We start from the raw sequence: 18,573 nt of genomic DNA, 5'->3' as shown, positions 1-18,573 counted from the left end.
GGGAGGGGATGTTTCTGCTTCTCACAGCCCCATTCTCCATCCCAGCATCAGGAATGGCTCTGGGAATCCAGGATTTGATCTGCCCAGCCTCTGTGGGACCCAGCTCTCCAGGGATGGGTGCCTGCTCCCAAAGCTCCATTCCTGCTATTCCAGAGGGAATGATCCAGGATCCCAAAGAGCCCCGCACAGACCCATCCCAAGCTTTCTCTCTCCAGAGTGGATTTCTCACCCCCTGGAGCAGCTCAGCACCTTTGCAGGTGAAGGTCCCAGCCCTGTGGGTCACTCCATGGTCAGTGCAACAGCCCCAAGAGATCTTCCACCCTGAGAGGTGCCTCCAGCTCCCGAGCAGCCAAGTCCTGCACCACGGGGTCACTCAGGTGGATACAGGAGCAGAGTTCTGCCCAGGATGAAAAGATCACAGCACTTCCATTTCGCACAAACACACAGCTGAGCCCTCCCCGAGCCCTGTCCTGCTGTCCTGCTGCTGCCCTCCACCCTAGGGGCATTTCTGCACCACTGCTCCTGGGCGATGCTTCGGAGAGCCGGCCCTGCGCTCCTGCTGCCTCCTCCTGCCACGCAGAGCCTCGTGCTCTTCTGTATGGATATTACACTTGGCTGCCCCTCGGGAGCTCCACGAAAGCCTTTCCACAGCTGCTCCTCATGCAGGAGCCCGTGTGTGGGGCAGCAGCAAGGCAGGAGACCATATGCTCCAGCACGGGGGACAATGAGCCACTCACTGAGACGGCGCGGCTGTGATGAGCCATTGTCATGACTGATGGCACGAGGACTCTGGGAGAGCAGATTTTCACAGCACATAAGCCCTAATGAACAGAGAAATAACTTCCTGTGATGATGGAGACGTACACGGTTCCGAAAGCCACGGTCCTGCTTGGAAGGAAACACTTGATTGCCAGCAAGCCCAGGGAGCTCTGCTACCCGGGCAGCAGAGCTGAGAAAATGTATCTCCCTGCCGGCCTTGGGAGTGGGGAATGAGCCAACACTTCAGTGGAGGAGGAGGAATAAGAGCACAAGGGGTGGCAGTGGAGCAGAACAGGTTCACAGGGCTGGGGGCTGCACATCTGCCGTGGTGCCGCAGCCACCAGAAAACCGTGCAGCTAAAATGCATCTCCTGCAGCACCCAGAACCCCCTGCAGAGGGGAAACTGAGGCACGGAGCCAAGGAGTCATTCCTGCAGAGCTGGGCACCCCCACACTAGGGAAAAGAAAACTTTAAAACTCAGTATTGGTCTTTGCACCTCACAAGTTCGTTCCCATAAGGAAACTCTGTCGGCTAATACTGGCTAGAGCACATGCCACAGCCTTCCCCAGTGTCCAGGAGGAAGCTTTGCCACAGGAACTGCTGCCGAGCCACCTCTTATTAGAATTTACTACAGCTCTGCCTGGAAGCTGCCCTGTGCTTTCTATTTTTAGCTGCAGGCAGACCCATTCATATCAGTCAGTGCTGAAACTCAGGCCCTTCCACAGCTTTGGTGCAGTAATTCAGGGACATGCATGAAGCCAGGTTCCCAGCTTTGAGGACAGCTCACCAGGACAAATAATAAATCCATGAGCTGAGTGATCCCAAGGCTGGGGGGACACAGGGTGTGCTTTGCTAAAGGCATTCTCATCACACACATTTATTCCACAGGATCACACCACTTCTTAGGTGCAGAGAAAATCATGGACTTGAATGTAATTTACCAGCTCATAAACTGCAAGGAAAGCGGGAGAAATGGGGTGAGAGAGAGGAAGGGTCCAGGAGAAGTGGAAATAGCTCCACAAGGTTCCACACTGGTGGTGGTTTCCCTGCCTGTTAATTATTTTATCTTAAAACGCTTTTAGAAGAGAGGGAATTCATTAGTGCTTAACACAGAACACATCAAAAATGTGTGCTTTTACAGCTGGTCACAGTGAACATACAGAGGGTGAATCTCAGAGGTCTGCAATAACTCAGGGTGATCAGAGCAAACCAATGCAGCAGCAAGATGCAGATGTTTGGTGCTGGAGCTCCCAATCAGCCAGACCTTGTTCTCATGACTCTTCATCACGCTTCCCCTTTCACGTGTGCGACAGCACGTGCCAGATCCACTCAGGTAACTGACAGTCTGACAAATAGAAAAGCTCTCAGCAGTGAGACTGATACACACCTCCTCCACAAGAGCACTGACGTTGCCCACTGACATCATCACTACACTTCATGGCAGTTAAACCCAACCTTGACAGAGGAAAGCTGAGCACGCACCCAACCCAAAGGCAGCTCTTCCCCCTGCTTGGAGGAGAGTCACAGCCAGACACTGCCAGTCCAGCTGACAGGCATTTGTATGGGCAATATCTGTGGGTTTAATCCCACCAGTTTTCCCAAGAAGGAAACACCTCACAGAGCAGTTCAGTGGGATTCATCCTTCCTGGCTGCAATGCTGATTCCTGCTCCTGTCTGCAGCAAGCAAGGAGCCTGAGGCTCTTCTGCTGCAGGGTGCTGCAGTCAAAGAGGTGGCAGGAGGGTCTCTTGCTTGTACACACTGCTGGTCATTGCCACTGGTCACTCAGGATGGCACTTGCTGAAGGCAGCCCCAGCCTTCCTGCCCCAAGGTGTCAGCAGAGCAGATGGAACAAACGGGCAAACGCTGCCTCTCCCATCCATGCACTTTCCAGGAGAAGCAGCGCCAAATTAATGGGCAAAAAGAGCCCAAAACAAAACAACGAAGTGTGTGAGCATATTAAGTCCTTTTCCATCCCCAGTTTATGCTTCAGCTGCTACCTTGAGACTGGCACAGAAGCCAATGTGCCGTTTGCTTCCCACAGCTCCTGGGATCTCCGTGGCACCATTTACGCTTGGGTAACTCAATTTCTGGAGGCCATTAAGCAGGGTAATTTCACCAGTTCCTAAGCAAATGCCTGGAGGGGTCCTTGCAAAGCCAGCTCAGCACAGCTGAAATATGGAGGAAATGTTCATTTGAATCCTAAGGAGAAATGTAATGATTGCTTTGTAGTAAAGCACATTCAAATCAGCCCCACTTTGGCTGATCAAGGCACAATCTCATCAGCACTCTCCGAGAAGAAACACTTCTGATCCAGAAAGTGAGCTTAACATCTTTATGGAAGAGTTTTCATCAACTGACAACACCCATTTGGGGAAAAATTAGTTCACAGCATCACTCAGGTGCAGACTTTAAAACAAGGGTATTCTTTTCTATTTTTTTTCACCTTTTTTCCTATTTTTTTTTCTTTTCCGAAAAGGCACTTTCCATTTGACGGGCCCACCTCCACTGCGATGCCAGCTGGCCAAACACATCGAGGGGCTGTGGCCTGTTTATTCATCGATGTGTGGGTGAAAACAGGGCTCTGCAGAGCAGCTTCCACATCTATGTGTGGGTGCTGGGTCCTAACCAGGGTGGTTGGGAGCGATCTTGTTTTCAGGGGTCAGGAAATTGGAACAAGCCCTTGAAAATCCTGGAAGGAACCAGGCCCTGGGTCATCTGGGCCCAGCAATGCTGCACAGAGGGTAAAAACATAGAGCAACCATTCTGTGAACAAGGAACCAGGGTAAGTGTCACTGGTGTCACCAGCTCAGCGGCACCACGAGGAGGAACTAAGTGAGAAATCCAAAGGAAACACTTACAGGTTCACTGGCAGCTTGTGAAGCAGACAGGAGAAATAGTCCCTGGTGGGATATCTGTACTGATGTGCCCAGAAGGATGACACAGGAGGCAGGAGGGATGGTTCCCAGCCCATGCTGGCTGACAAAGCAGCTTTGGAAGTGGCAGTAGCTGGTGATTTGTTGGATCTAACTGTTTTGAGGTGCCGGTCCTCCTCAGCAATGTTTCACGAAAGAGGATGGGTGTGCTCCTCACTCTGCCTTGGAAATGGGAAAACAGAAGCAGAGAGCTGCAGCAATGGGTGAAAACAGCCAAGTTTATCCCATGGCTGATGGATCAGAGCCTGAGCCTGCAGGCTGTCTCCTCCAGCTCCATACCTGTTCCTCTGCCCAGCCAGGCACCTGCAAAGGCTGCTTTCCTCTAGTCCCACTTCTCCTTTCACACCCTGCCTTTGCCACCTGTGCCAAACAGGACAGGAGGCAGCTGGCTTGTTAGAAACCGTCCCTGCACCATCCCAACTTGTGAATATGCAAGGCACGCTGCATTTTGATAGATGTCTGGGGACCTGACAGAATTAATGAAAAGAGAAGGAGGCAGGACAAGTATGAAAGGTGCTTGTGAAGAGCAGCAGGCCAGGAAGGTTGAGGGAGCTGCAGGAAGAAAGCAGGGGGCTATCAGTGCTCCCACTGCTGTCTTATCCGGGCACAGACTGGCACCTGGCCTTGGCAGCTGCCAGCACTTGCTTGCGCTCATCTCTGTGTGTTCCTGTGTGTGATGGCACACAGATGTTCGGCTAACGAGGGGCTGTGTGTCAGCGCTGTGCCCTGGACCGTGCTCGTGCTCAGGCAGGAGCATATGCCAGCAGAGAGCAGCAAACAAACCCCAAGGAACCCAGTTTCTTCTGTGTGGGACAAAGCGTGGGGCTGACACAGAGCGCCCTGCCCAGTGCCCTTGGGCAGAGCGTCCCTCAGAGGAACCTGTTCAGGTGGAGGCCTCAGTCCAGGTGCCTTCCCATGCCTTTTCTATCAAAGAAAACCTCATATGCAAGTTTGGGTGGAACTCAAAAATCCCTGGTCCCCCCCAGAAAGGGGATCCTTTTTCTCTCTGCCCCAGGCAAGCTCAAACCTTTGCCCCTAAGCAGCGAGTGAGGAAGGAGGACTTGGCCCTCACTTTGATCTCCCCTCCCAGGGGCTGCGCTGTCCCCAGAGCAGAGGGGCTGCTCTTCCTGGGTGGGGAGCTCAGCTCCCAGCTCCAAGGATAGCACAGAGTGTGATTTGCCTTTGGTAACTCCTACCTACCTTCCCCCGATGTTTAGGGGCTGCTTGATCTGCGTGGGATTTTTTCATCTCTAGCACCGACAATCCTCTGATACTGCCTGTGCTTTTCTTTGACTCTAACCAGAGCCCTGAAGTTGTTTCTCATATCAAACGCTCCCAGTCAATCTGATTTTTAGAAAACACAGCGTGTCTGGGGAGAAACCTGCAAAATATAGAACACGTTTCCCATTTGCATCCAAATGTTGAAAAACCCCATCACTCCTCTATGGCACATCATATCAGCACTATACCCGCCATGAAATATTCATGGCCATTTATTATGATGTGTTTATTATCCTCATAAAACTTTCCAGCAATCAGTTTCTTTATTTGCTCAGCCTGCAGCACGGATGGGTGCTTTTGTGTCTCCTTCAGTGCTGCCAGTGTTTGAATTAATCCAGGGCCCCTGTCACCATAAGAGCAACACCACTGCTATCCCGGGCTCAGTCCATCCCAGGCTGCTTCCCTGCTTGTGGCATCAACAGAGCACTAACTGGGAACTGTAGGGTGACCATGACGTACTCTGCCTGTATTAGGTTGCTGGAATGGAATGAAATTCAACCCAAGATTGACTTCTTGAGCCCAGTGTGACAGCACAAGGAGCAGAGGACTTAAACAATGCTGCCAGTCCTGCTTGGGTTGGGGGCAGTGGGACACAGCGCTGGTCTCACTGTCCATGCACCCTCCAGGTGAGGTAAAAAAGAGAAGGGAAGCTCTCAGTGAGGACAGCTCCTGAAGGTTTCATGGCAACTGCCAGATTAATGTTAATGTAAGCTGCTAAAAGATTTTCAAATGGATTAGTTGTCCATTTCCTTCTTGGCACCCTGAGGGTCTGGTGCCAGAAGAGCAGACCTGAATCACCTCTGCAACCACAAAGTCCCCTCCTGGCAACAAAGCAGAGGCAAGGGCTGGACCTGGAGGGAGCGTGTGAGAAACACAGAGATACCTTCTGGAACAGATTCAGCTTCTTTATAGCAGTTCTTTATAGCAGGACACTTTTGTAAGAGTGCCCATTCTGAAAACCTTTTACTCCTCCTGCCAGAGCTTGCGAGCCCTGCCCTTTCCATGAGGAGGGGAGTAAAAAAAGATCTCAGAGGACAGCGAGAGCAAGAGCTCTCCTTTCACAGGGATTGCAAAGCTGAGTCTCAGCGGAGTGACCTTGATACAACCTCTTGTTTCAAACACACAGCAAACATTTCTGCGTTGAACAAACTGCTGCAAGAGGATTCAGGCTCCTCTCTTGCCAATGCACTGGCGCTGCTTTTCCCCAGAGCGCAGTGTCTTCCAAAAGCAAACTGCATCAGCCTCAGAAAAATAAATACATCTACTTTTCACATCATTTCATCTCCTGATAACAGTAATGAACTCAGTCTGTGGCATTACTGGGAATTAATGATTGCCTGCCTCCTGACTCACCAGCTCTTCCCAGGCTATCATAAATTCCCGGGAACAGTTGTGAACCACACATCACCCGGTAAGCTGGAAATAAAGACCTTGTCCAGAACCCTGGGGCAAACATACAGCGTGCCAGTGCCACCTGGAAGCCTGGGAATGGAGATGAGCTCCCAGATAAACACTGCTCTGCCCCAATGGCTCACTGGGGGCGAGCACCGGGAGCTGCTTCCTGGGGCTCCCTGCAGGATCCCAACCCTGGTTCTGCGTCACTCCTCCAAAATAATCTGGCTGAAAGCAGCACACGGCACCCTTGGGGAACTGATCCTCTGGGTAATTAAGCTCGCTCTGCAGGCTGTACCATTAACCTTTTTTCCTGACTAACTCTTCAGCCTCACGATGCTCTTGTCTGAGAGAGTAAAGAGCCTCTCCGAAGCTGCCCCTGGATGCAGGCACTTCTAGACCATAATCACATCACCTCGAACCTGCTCTTAATAAACTAAAAGAAGATGCTTCATTACTGAAGCCAAGCTCTGCAGTTCATACCTGCTTGGCTGTCTGTTCCGGTTTGGTCAAATTTAGAGATATATCCTCTGAGAGAAGGCACAACCACCCCTCCCCCACTAGGTTCAGGAAAAAATAAATTTTCCTCGAAGGAAAGTGAAAGAGATAAGAACTATTTATTTAACAAACACACGGGAAAAGGAAAATAATGCTAAATAATAAAATCTTTTGCTGTGAAGAAAAAAACCTGGGAAAGTGTTCGAGTTCTCCCTTTGGTCTCCTTGGAGCTGGGGCTTGGCCCAGGGCCAGGCCCTCTGTGCTTGGTGGAAAGTCCTCCCAACGTGCTCTGATATTGAAGCAATCCACAGAAAAAGGGAAAAAATCCGAAATTCCAGGGAAGGAAAAGCAAAGTTCAACTCTCAGTCTCTCTCCGGAGAAAAAGAAACTAAAAAACCGGCTGAAAGCTGGCTGGAAAAAAGAGTTGCTATCTCTGTGTGACCTTGAACAAGCTGCAAACTGTTTTGAAAAAGTTTTGCTCAGTTTTTCCTTCCTCCTCTCAGGCTCAGTTTAAAGGCATAGAAAGGCACAAGAATTAATTTCTGGGCATAGGGCAGTGATATGGGATACACATCATAAAGTCACCCCAAGACGCTCTCAGAAACCATCGTGTCCCATACACCAGGCCCATGAACTTTCTGCCTTTCAGATCACACAGCTTTCAGTGGGGACAAGAAGAGCTGGTAAAATTGGCATGGCTATATATTTATTTAAATATCGAGATTTCCCACTCTCCCAGTTGTAAATGTAAATTTGTGTGTAACTAGCTCCGCTAATTAGGGTTAATGGCTAAAGAGCATTTGGAAATTGTGCAATTTGTGAAGTCCTCTATCAGAAAGGACCAATTAGGTTTGCTTCTCCTTTTAAAAAATAAATATTTCTGTCATCAACTGTTCATTGGACATGTCCGTCTGGGCTGCTTGTCTCAAGAAATTTAACTAAATTAACAGGTTTAGTTATCATGTATTAATTACAGGCCATGCCCAGATTTCTGTGAGTTCAGCATTCCACTGGCAGAACAGATAGAGGTATGGCCGAGAGTGGAATATATTTTAATTAGGAGGCAATACAGCTGGTACATCAAACCAAAAGGCTGAGCAGCTCCACTCCAGCCCATAGCTGAATTCATTTACTGTTGGGTCTCACTTTTACTGGAGCCATCCATCCACACCTTATTCTCCAAGGACAATTGCTGTGCAACGCAGGCCAGTGCAGGAGAGAGATTTGTCTCCTGACAGATTATCCCCAGGGAGAAGCAGCGCAATGCTCCAGGGCCTTGGAGAAGATGAGGCCTGAAAAATAATTCTGCACTAAAAATGTGTTCTTCTTCCCCTCTGCAGGCACCAGCTCTGCCCTTGGGCCTCTCAGGGCAAAGCTGGGCTCACAGGGGCTCCCAGCCCAGCATCCATCCCACTGTGGGAGCTGGGTCATGGATGCTGGTTAGCCCAGTGGCTGTAGCTGTGTCCCTCCAGGTCTTTAATTAAGGCAGCTTGGGCTTCCCAAGCAGTGGGGTGTGAAAGCAGCACCTCATAAAAATGCCCCAGTCTCAATAACACTTCTAAATCAGCTTCCTGGGATGCAGCTGTAACAAGCCCCCTGGAGAAGCTGTGGCAGCGAAGGGAAGGCTTTATTGGCCCTTAATTATGAGCTCTGGCACAACTCCCTGCATCTTGCTCTCTGGAAAACAGCAAGGAGGAGCACTCCAGCTCTGCGTCACCTCCCCCAGCAGCTCCCCAGTGCTCCCACACCTTGCCACACATGAGTGCAGACACTGCAACAACTGCAGCCCACTTCTAATCCTCCAAAGACCCAGTTCTGGCTCTTTCCCCTGCTATTTTTCTGGTGGTGACCCATGTACAATCGACTGAAGCCTCCTGACACGCCAGCTGCCAAGGAACTCCCAGGTTCCTTGCTGCAGCCCTGAGGAAAGTCCCACAGGTCAGCAGGCCACAGACTAAGAGCTGCTGAGGTGAACAAGTCCCTAGAGGGGGAACCTCATGATTAAGAGCTCTTTAACCCAACTGAACCCCTGCAGGATCAAAGGCAGCGGCTGGGAGGCTGGATATGTTCAGGAAGACATGGTTAATTGTGGGAGCAATTAGCCTCTGCAAGAATTCATCAGGTACACGATGGATTCTCTGTGCCTGGAAGTGTTTAAACCTCAGTGGAGATGTTTTGGAAAGATAAGCTTATGTTTGACCAGGGCGGACGGGCTTAATACAGGAATAGCCAATTTTATGCAAGAAGAGATGAACAGAATGGTCTTTTGAGCTGGAAAAATCTCTAAAATCTATGAAACTATTAATAGAGAATGAGACATTTCTAGTGGGTTTGACAGCTAGATGACAAATCTGTGTTAAATTCCACAGGATCCAAAGAAACTACTCAGCCTCGTTTTCTGATATCCTCCAAGGGGTTTCCCAGTGGGGGATTTTAGCTTTCCATTTTTTAGCTTTAGCATAATCTTCCAAACTGGAAAACTTCTCAACCTCCCCTCCTCTCACCTCCCCCCGCTCCTCCATCCTTTCCTCTGTCTCGGAGAGTACGTGCCAAGCTGTGCGTGGGTGAACCCCTGGGAGAGGCAGAGGCAGAGGCATCCCACATGCGTGAGGAACAGAGCGGCGGGCAGAGGTAGGAGAAGCCAAACTTTGCACTTTCCCAGCCCAGAGTGATCTCAAAGCCTGGGCATCCCTTGCCAAACCTGGAGAAGCCCCATGGCATGAGGAGGGAGTGGCTGCACCCATTTTGCTGCACCCATTTTGCTGCTCCCAGAGTCGTTTGGGTTATCAATATTTCCCTTTTAACTCTGCAGTGAAGCCCGATCTTCCCAAATCCATCCGGGCACAGCAGCTGTGGCTGGGGCTGTCTCATCCCCCTCCAATAAAGGAAGCAGTCGTGAGGCTCATGCTATGCTGCAGGTGACTCAGAATTAATAACTGCTTCCAGGACCAATTGTTTCAGCCAAGGCTGCTGAGTTTGGTGTTTTATATGTGTGTTTTGGAAAGGATGACAAATAATTGAAGAGGCAGAGTAACTCCCGATCAGCCATCACCCTCAGCGGACTTCCATCCCCACCAAAATAGAAACCTCTCACTTAGATGTGCTGCACCCTCCTTCCCAACCTTCCTCTGCTGTGCTTGCTCAGGAGGGAGACTCTTCAGGAAAGCCTGAAGTACAAGTTTTGACCCTCTCCAGCAGTTTCTTGTCTGTCTTCAACTGGGGAGCTCCTTAGCAAGATCAAGGAGGAAACGAAACAAGGGTCAATTGAAAGTGGAAGAAATGAATGAAAAGGGAGCCAGGCCAATATTAATTAATTAAAAAATATATAAATATTTAGGCCATTAAAAGTAAAAGCAGTCAGCCTCTGAATTTTGGTGGGACTTCCTGACAGGCATGACAACAGGACCATGTATTGGAAAAATCTGCTCTCCTATGGGGCTTCCAGTCCTTCAGAGAGCAAAGAGGTTAATGAAATAGAGGTGGAAAAGATTGCAGTGTTTCTTGCACTTCCTTGTAATTTAAGTGTGTGCTACGTACTGCATTCTTCCAGAAATCCCAAGTGGAAGAAGTAAAGTAACAACCACTTGAAGGATTTAACCCAGAAGTCTCCAATTGAACTCATATTTATAAGAGAAACTTTGTCTAAATGCATTGAAAGCCTGGGAAAAAACCACAGAAGCAGCAGCCACTGCTGAAACTTCTGGAAGGGGAGTAATTTACAGAAGAACCCAAGATTTGGACAGGCCTTTGAAGGTGACAGTCCCTCTCCTCACAAAGGGGATTGTGATCATCCTCTGTGCACAATTCACTGCGCAACACAGCGGGGAGGGTGGGAAAGGGGGCTGGTGACACAGAGCAGGATTTCAAAAGCCAAGGAAGATTTAGCCCTTGGATCCTGCAGATCCTGCAGACCTGCCTGTGCTGAGTTACACCAGCCTGGCTCAGGATGGGAAGGGCCATGATGTACGCTGAGCCAGGGAGCAGGATCAGCTCAGGAAGGGCAGGAAGGCAGCCCAGCAGCGAGCCTGTGGCAGCAAAGGTCATGGAAAATGGGGTGGCTTTGGGCCCCGCTGAGCTGCAGTGGGAATGGGCGCCCTGGGAATGCGGGAGTGAGCAGGCAAGTCCACAGGGCACATCTGGGCACATCAGCTGCAACACTGCTTCAGTGGCCATTAAAATCACCCCCTGACATTCCCACATGTGTCTTGAGGCAACTTGTGGGGCAGCCCAAGGTGAGAGAGACTGGGGAGGCGACCTCCTGCCATAAGAAGACCCTCCAGCACTGCAGATCATCCCACGGTTTCCTCGCCTGTCTGCAGTTGGCTTCTTTCTGCAGATACCACCCAGAGGGTCGACCTGTCACTCTCCATCTCCTCTTCCTCCCCAACCTTCTGCAGCTGGCAAACAATGGAGCTGCCAGGCAGAAGCTTGCTCTGCCCACGAGCAAAGCCAGCAGTGGTCTGGAAACTTTGCCTCCCCTCCTCAGGAGATGTGTTTTGTCAGTGCACCAACACAGCGGGGCCAGAGCTTCTCTGTTATTCCATGGGATCTGTTCCTGCCCCAACAAAGAGCAGAGGGGAGAGATGAACATCGAGACACAGCAGCGCAGGAGTGAGGAAGCCACATGAACACAGGGCTCCTAGAGAGACTGTCATGCTCAAACTGCAGCTAAGATACTGGCTTGTCCCTTGTCGACACACTGTCCCCTCTTGTCACCTGCTGTCCTGGCCCTGGCAGCCCTGTGAGATGGCTCTCCCAGGTTCTAAGGGACACAAACACCTTGGCTGTTCCCTGGAAATGCTGAGCCAGTCAAACAAACCCTGTGGGCTTCTGGCTTTGCCCACAAAGAAACTGGCTGATCTTCACAGAGCTGCTCTCAGGCAGCAAAGCTTTTTCATTTGGTTGGTTCCTCCTTCTCTATTTTGTTTGTGTCTTGGCTCTTAGCTGGTTCTGAGCACAACCAAGAGCCTGCAGGAGGGGCCAGGCTGCAGTGGGTACATATCAGCACAGCCTTGCTGATTCAGAGTGACCAAGCATCTGACAGGAATCCTCCCAAACAGCAACATGTGCTTGGTGACTCCTGGCACTGCAGAAGTGGAAACCACACAGATTGGATTTCTCATCCCTCTCCACACAGCTTGAGCCCTGGAGCCACAGAGACAGGCAGCTCTGGCCACCACATCAAGGGTGAGGTCAGGGAAAGGCGGATGCTGCGCTGTTGGAACCCTGGGTTCTGAGAACCTGTCAGTGCTGAGAGGCAGTGATCCTCAGGAGTACACTGTATTCGATCCAAAACCCTGGGAAAAGCTTCCTAAATTGTGTGATAACACTAGGATTGTTGCTGTGCAATTAAAACTTATATCACAAGGTGGAATATGTAGAGATGTAGAAAATTAGGTTTAGGGGATATAGGTAATAATAGGTTACAATATGGGGATTTGGGGTGTGGATTTGTTCTTCATCTTTTCTCCTTCTTCTTCTTCTCAAATCTGGCTGTTCTGGTATTGGGTCAAAAAACCCGCACTGCAGGTCGTGAATAGATAGTTATTGGATTGTAAGTAAAAACATATTACTTGGTATTTCATAATTGGTTCATTTAGGCTTTAAAAAGCCTTGAAAGTTAGAACTCACAGCCATTTTTTCCACCCTGTACTTTGGAGGCACATCCCGTGCCGTTGCACTATAGATAAGATATAGTGAACAACCAAGTCCGAACAAGAAATCTCAGTCTCCTGCATTTTAATTCCAACTCTGAGTAAAAGAACTCACAGAACAGCAAAAAGAGAAAAACAACAAATGGGAAAATGAATACTGTGCCATGTGCCTCTGTCCTGGCAGGAGCACAGTACCCTGTTTCAAAGACAGTGAGAGATCTGGGACCCTTCAGGTCACTCTAGAAGTGGCACTTGCTTCCAGCTCAGCTGGTCCCTGCTGCCTCAGTGATGGAGCACTGCAAGCTTTGTAGGGCACTTTCCCCTTAACAACCCAGGCCTTGTTCAGCTTCTCATGCCTTTTTGGAAGCTGTTCTGCCTTCACCCATGCTCAGTTAGAAAGGCACCAACACCACAAAAAAAACCAAAACCAAAACCAAGTTCCTCTAGAGCTCTTTAACGACGTTCCTGGTCTAGCAGAGATTTACCTTCTCCAGAGAAGGCTGTAGAAAGCACTGCTGTCCCATGTTCACCTGTCTGCTCTCCCTCTTGTCCACTAGATGTGAACAGCTTGCAAGAGAAAACATGCCTGAGAGCTCAGGTGTGCTCCTGACTTGTGGCTGGGAGACACCTGTAAATCAGGGCTTGGCACAGCAGATCCTTCTGGCCCTTCTTCTTCTCTTGCAAGAGCAGCAGAGGGGCTGGTGGAGCTTTAAAGCCAGCGGACAGTAAATCCACATGGCACTCCCTCCGTTGTGTGAAGATTCATGGCTGTGTTCTCTGAAGGTCAGCTTCGTCTGCTGCAGGCAATTAGGGATAATCTATGGCCCCTGCCGCCGCACCGGCCCTGCCCGTATGCTCCTTGTCAGCACCACACCATTGGTCACATAAAAGTCACAACTGGTCAGCGTCCTGGAGAAATGCTGTGGGAAGAGCAGGAGGAGGCAGAGAGCTCTTCATCTCATGATGGGCTCCCAGGGATCTTGCTTCTCTGAAAAAGCTGAGGACTGGCAGAGGGGGACGGTCACCGTCACCTCTCAATTTCTGTCCCAGCGCTGTCCCCGCAGAGCTCACGGGGCTCCCTCCAGCACCCACGGCCCTTTGCTCTCTCATGACCACATCTCCTTCATCCTTGAGCGTTGCATCACTAGCTCACTTTCCCTGCCTGGAGCCCTGGTGCCTTCCTCGGGGGAAGGACTCCTCCTTCCTGCCCTGCTCTCCCTCTGCATCTGCTTTTTTGAGTATTTCTCTGTTTGCAGGCAGAGATAGAAGTAGACCACATGCAATTCCCTCCTTTGCATGGTGGAGTTGGAGGACCTCAGGATTTGGGGATGGCAGGAGGCAAAGAAGGGCTGTTCTGGAGTGAAGACACAGTGGCAGGGAGAGGTCCCAGATGCCTGACAGACCCCAGTGCCACACTGAGTATGCTAAAACCTGGATTCAGGAAATAACTTTGAGATCTGAGCCTGAAACCCTTGACTTAAAGGTATTTTCTCATGGTTGCTCACTTGATGGCATCTCTAAGCATGGTCTCTGCAGTCTGCAGGAGGGACCTTGGGATCCCACATCATTCATGCCACTGAAACCAGTATCAGAGACAAGGCTACAGCCCTGACCTGCTGACCCACAGCAGGGACCAGAGTCTGAGAGTGCCCTTCCAGTGGTTTTGGGTTCTGGGATTGAGAAAATTATTACAAACCAGCATATCCTGCAAATGAAGCTCACATTAGATTTACAAGAGTTTTCTTAACAAAGCAACCCCAGGTGATGCAGGCAGTTTTTCACCAGGGGCTGGAAGCGAGGCCAGTGCAGGGGCAGTGGTAATGAGGTCCCTGCTGGAGTCACTGGCAGCAGGGGGAAGGATGAAGGGATGGGAAATACGGTGACTTTGGCCATGCCCCAGGAGCTTGTGCAACTGGCACAGTCCTTCCTCCCAGGCCCAGCAGGGAACAGGAGCTGGGGCATGTTCTCCCTCCGAATTGTCTCTGTGGGAGGAGGAGGTGCATGAGTTTCAAGCCTCCCTGGCCCTGTCTCTCCCTGTTTGTCTGCTTTGTTTTTGAGCAGCCCTCAAGGCTGTGTTTTGGAGAGAGGGTTTCATCAGGCAAAGGAAAGGTACAAGGATGAGTTAATGAGAACGATTATTCAGTGACAGCTGCTGCCACTCACCTCCTAATGAGTGTAAGGTACAGCCTTGCAGAAACAAGACTTTCTCTAATGATTATGTTCAGGAGATTAATTTAGGAAACTCTGCTTAAGACCTGTGGTGATCTTATTTGAAATCTAGTCAATGAACAGGCGAGTGTAGGGGAAAAACATACCTTGTTTAAAGTTCAATTGCTGGGAGCAGAGAGATCCTGGGGCTGGATTGGGGCAGAGCAGAGACGTGCAGTCCTTGCTCTGCTGTCCCTGGAGTGCTCCCCATCACCCTGGGGATGTGCAGCCCACCTGGATCTCAGCAAGGCACGGTCTGGCTGCAGCAGCATTTTATTCCCTGACTGCTGCAGTGCACAAATCAAACCCTCTGTCTCAAGCCCAGGGCTGGGGAAGGACTGGACCATGAGCTCCTGCAGGGAACACTGGCCCTGTTTGCCACTGCAGGCAGACTCTTCTCTACAACCAAGGCTGGGTCTGCTAATGGTTTTATCCCTGTGTCCAGCCTGAGCACGGCTCATCACTGGCCTCTCCACACAGGCATGAGATGCCCAAGCTTGGCACATGACACCTGCCATTTAATGTCCCCATCAAGCCACAGAGAAACCAAATGGACTGGAAAACAGGCCCGGGATCAGTGCTTCCCTTCCAAACTGGCACCCACGGAACGCAGGACTTCTCTCCGTTTCAGCCTGGCATCCCCACCAGCCCCCTGCCCAGCTGGCCATGGCCAGGACAGCAGCACTGCTGGGGGCTGTTGCCTCTCTACCTGTGCTGCAGGTGGTGGCACAGGGTGTCCCTGCTGCCCAGCTGGCCTGGCACAGCTGCCAGTGCCCGGGGGGCACAGCCCTGGTGCCCCAGTGCAGGCACAACGCTCAGCTCCCTTTGGCACTGGCGTCACAGCCCTGCCACCGACTCAGACAGATGGTGAGCGAGCCCAGCTCCATCTCCTGGGGCTGTTTGGCCACTACAGAGAGCTGCTCAGGCCAACCCGAATTTGGCTGGCCGGTGTCCATACCCCTAATGCAAATATTTGGGCAGGAGTGGCTGTGAGCCCAGTGGGTGAGACTCTGTGCTTCCCATGGAGGCCAGGGAAGGGGGATGTCCCACAACAGCTCCTGGGATTTCCTCACCTGGAGACACCAAATCTGATGCTTGGGAGCCTTCAGGAGCTCCTCCAAAAGTTGCATTTTGGGCATCCACACTTTCTGCCAGGGCTGGTCTGGCTTCCAGGGCAGTATCCCAAAGTATTGCCTGCAGAAATCTGCATTTCCCCTACTGGTCTCCCTTTGAAACCATTCTCTTTGATTTGTGGCTGTTTCACCTCAGCTCCAGGGCCCTGCTGTGGTCTGTAGGGAGCAGCCAGTGCCAATCAACCCCTGGCTGCTTTCATAAAGCTGTGGGTAATTTTTGGTGTTTTCTGCAGTGATGTCTTTCGATTCGACCCCTTCAGTGGCTCCTTCACATCCTCTTTTAAATCTGGCAGGTCCATGGATGGAGAAACACATGGAGGCTCTTGGAAGGGCTGCAGGGATTTTACTGCTACCTTCAGTTCCCAAGGCCTAGAAACCAAAACCAGCCTTCCCCTACACAAATCTGTAATATTCTTTGCACACTGCCTGTGGCAGTAAAACTCCCATCACTAATCCATACTACTCCCCTTCCTAGAGAAAAGAAAGGAGTGGGGTTACCGTGCTGTCGAGGGATGATGAAACCATTGCGGTCTTCTCTATATACCCAAAAGAAACCTTTATCAGCCTCTATTTGGGGCCAGAGGTCTGCAAAATGCAGTGCCCTTAAAAATGAAATAAGAAGCCTTGAAGAACTTCTATTTGCTATCTCTGCTCACAGGAAATTAGAGGAGCAGGACATGAGGTCTGGTTTTATGTGGAGTCCGTCCTTCCTTCCTTCCTTCCTTTCATCCCTCCCTCCTTTCTTCCTTCTTTCTTTCCTCTCTTTCTCTTTCTCTTTCTCTCTTTCTTTCTCTTTCTCTCTTTCTCTTTCTCTCTTTCTCTCTCTTTCTCAGTTTGCTTTAATTGCATACTTCTTGTACCCCAGAAATGTGTCTTGCATGAGAACTAAAGACAGAAAGAACACTCACTCCATAAAAAGTCCAATCAATACTGCTGGGCAGCCAGAGCCAAAAACATGTCAAAAGTGAGCTGGGAATTAAAAGTAAGTAACAGATGTCATTTAAAACCCCAAGGCGAGACAAAGGGCTGAATCATGCCCTGCCTGGCTGAACAGCCCTGGCAGGATGGGAGCTGTGAGACCAGGGAATTCCTCAGCTTTGGACATCAGGGGGAAGGGTGGGGGAGCAATGGAAAACCGCATGAGCAGCAAGAGGGAGAATGGCCCAGCCAGCACGGGGAGTTTGACCCTGTTGCAGGAGAACCAGGAGGGACGAGATACCGAGGGCACAAGAATCGATGGCACATGGAAGTGGGGGGCAGCAGGGATGTGCAGGGACCACGGGACAAGGGGAGCAGGGCGAGACCACCCAGTGCTGGAGCCGGAGAGTGGCCACTGTGTGGGGCATGGCAGGAGCCGCCCGGAAGGGGATAACAGAAGGATTTATGAGCACAGCCATAATGAGAGCCAGTTATCTGTGACCATCCTAAATCTTGTCAGAGAGAGGATGAGAGGGACATGTCCAGTGGACAGGATGGAAGATTTAATGCCACCATTCCACAGCATAATCACAACATGAGCCCCCCACACTGGCGGCTGCTCCGTGGGAAGGGGACTGCCTGTGCTTCCAGGGCTGGATAGGGCTCCGAGAGCAGGGAGGGAGGTTAAATAACACCAGAGGCGCTGCAAAGAGGCCCAGCATCTCTCCCAAAGCCCAAGGAGGGTCAGGATGCTGACAGCCTGCTGCAGCCCAGGTGCAGGGTGCACTGAAAGGCTCAGGTCCCAGTGGCCCACGCCAGCAGAGCCACACACCCATTGTCCCGCAGCTTCGATTAACGACACCGTGTTTCCAGCCCAGCTGCTGCAGTGCCCTTGTCCCAGCCACGGAGAAGAGGACCCAGCCCCACAGCAGCATCCCAGGGCTGGAGAGAAGGTGCTGAGAAGGTGCTTTCCTCCCCAGCACCAGGTGACAAAACCTCTGCCACCACCCACGCTCGGAGCCGCTCCTCTGCGTCTGCATCACACAGGTCCCGCTGCTCAGAGCGCAGGCTGGGGGCACACACACACTGCTCTGCCTGCTCTCCACGTGTGCCCTGGTCTCCACACCAGCCCTCAGGTCCTTGCACAGCTCACAGACCAGCAGAAGTGCCCCGTGGGTTGAGCTTTCACTGCAAGGACTTGGAGAATATGAACTCAGCCAGCAACAGAGCGAAGCCAGGGGCCTCCCCACAAGCCTGGGGAGATGGGTCACTGCACCTTCCACGGGCAAGGAAGGCTCCAGCCAGGGACACAGGGGCACGAGGGGACATGGGAAGAGCAGTCACAGCCACTGCAGCCCCCGTACCCACAGATGGAGGCCACGGGAGCTGCCTGCCTCCCCCTCTGCAACCAAGCAGCCTCATCATCTGTCCCCAAGAGAGAAAGAAATCAGGTAAGCAACGTCTACAAGCCCATATGGAGGGGCTGGGATGCTGCCCAAGCTTCAGCTCAAAAAAAAGTGCACATTTTGTGGTATAAATATTTTGGTTTGCCTCCTCCTCGCCAGCCCACGGGCTCCAGCACAGGAACCACAACAGCAGCCCTCCTCAGAGCCGTCTGGCAAGAGGCTGATCCCCACAGTTACCAATGTGTGCTGCAACAAAAGCCCACACGCACTGACCCGGGGGCCCACATGCCTCCCAGGCATCGCCACGAAGGAGAGAGGCTTCTGGCTGAGTGGAGCCAGGCTTTCAGTCCCTGGAAGGTGCTGCTTCCCAAAGGACCTCAGAGATTGCCA

Source organism: Corvus kubaryi, unplaced genomic scaffold (assembly GCF_017639235.1).
Source record: "Corvus kubaryi isolate FWS band 111438036 unplaced genomic scaffold, C.kubaryi_AGA036_p1.0 37395, whole genome shotgun sequence".
NCBI classification, from domain to species: domain Eukaryota; kingdom Metazoa; phylum Chordata; class Aves; order Passeriformes; family Corvidae; genus Corvus; species Corvus kubaryi.
Note: the sequence above shows the minus strand (reverse complement) of the source record.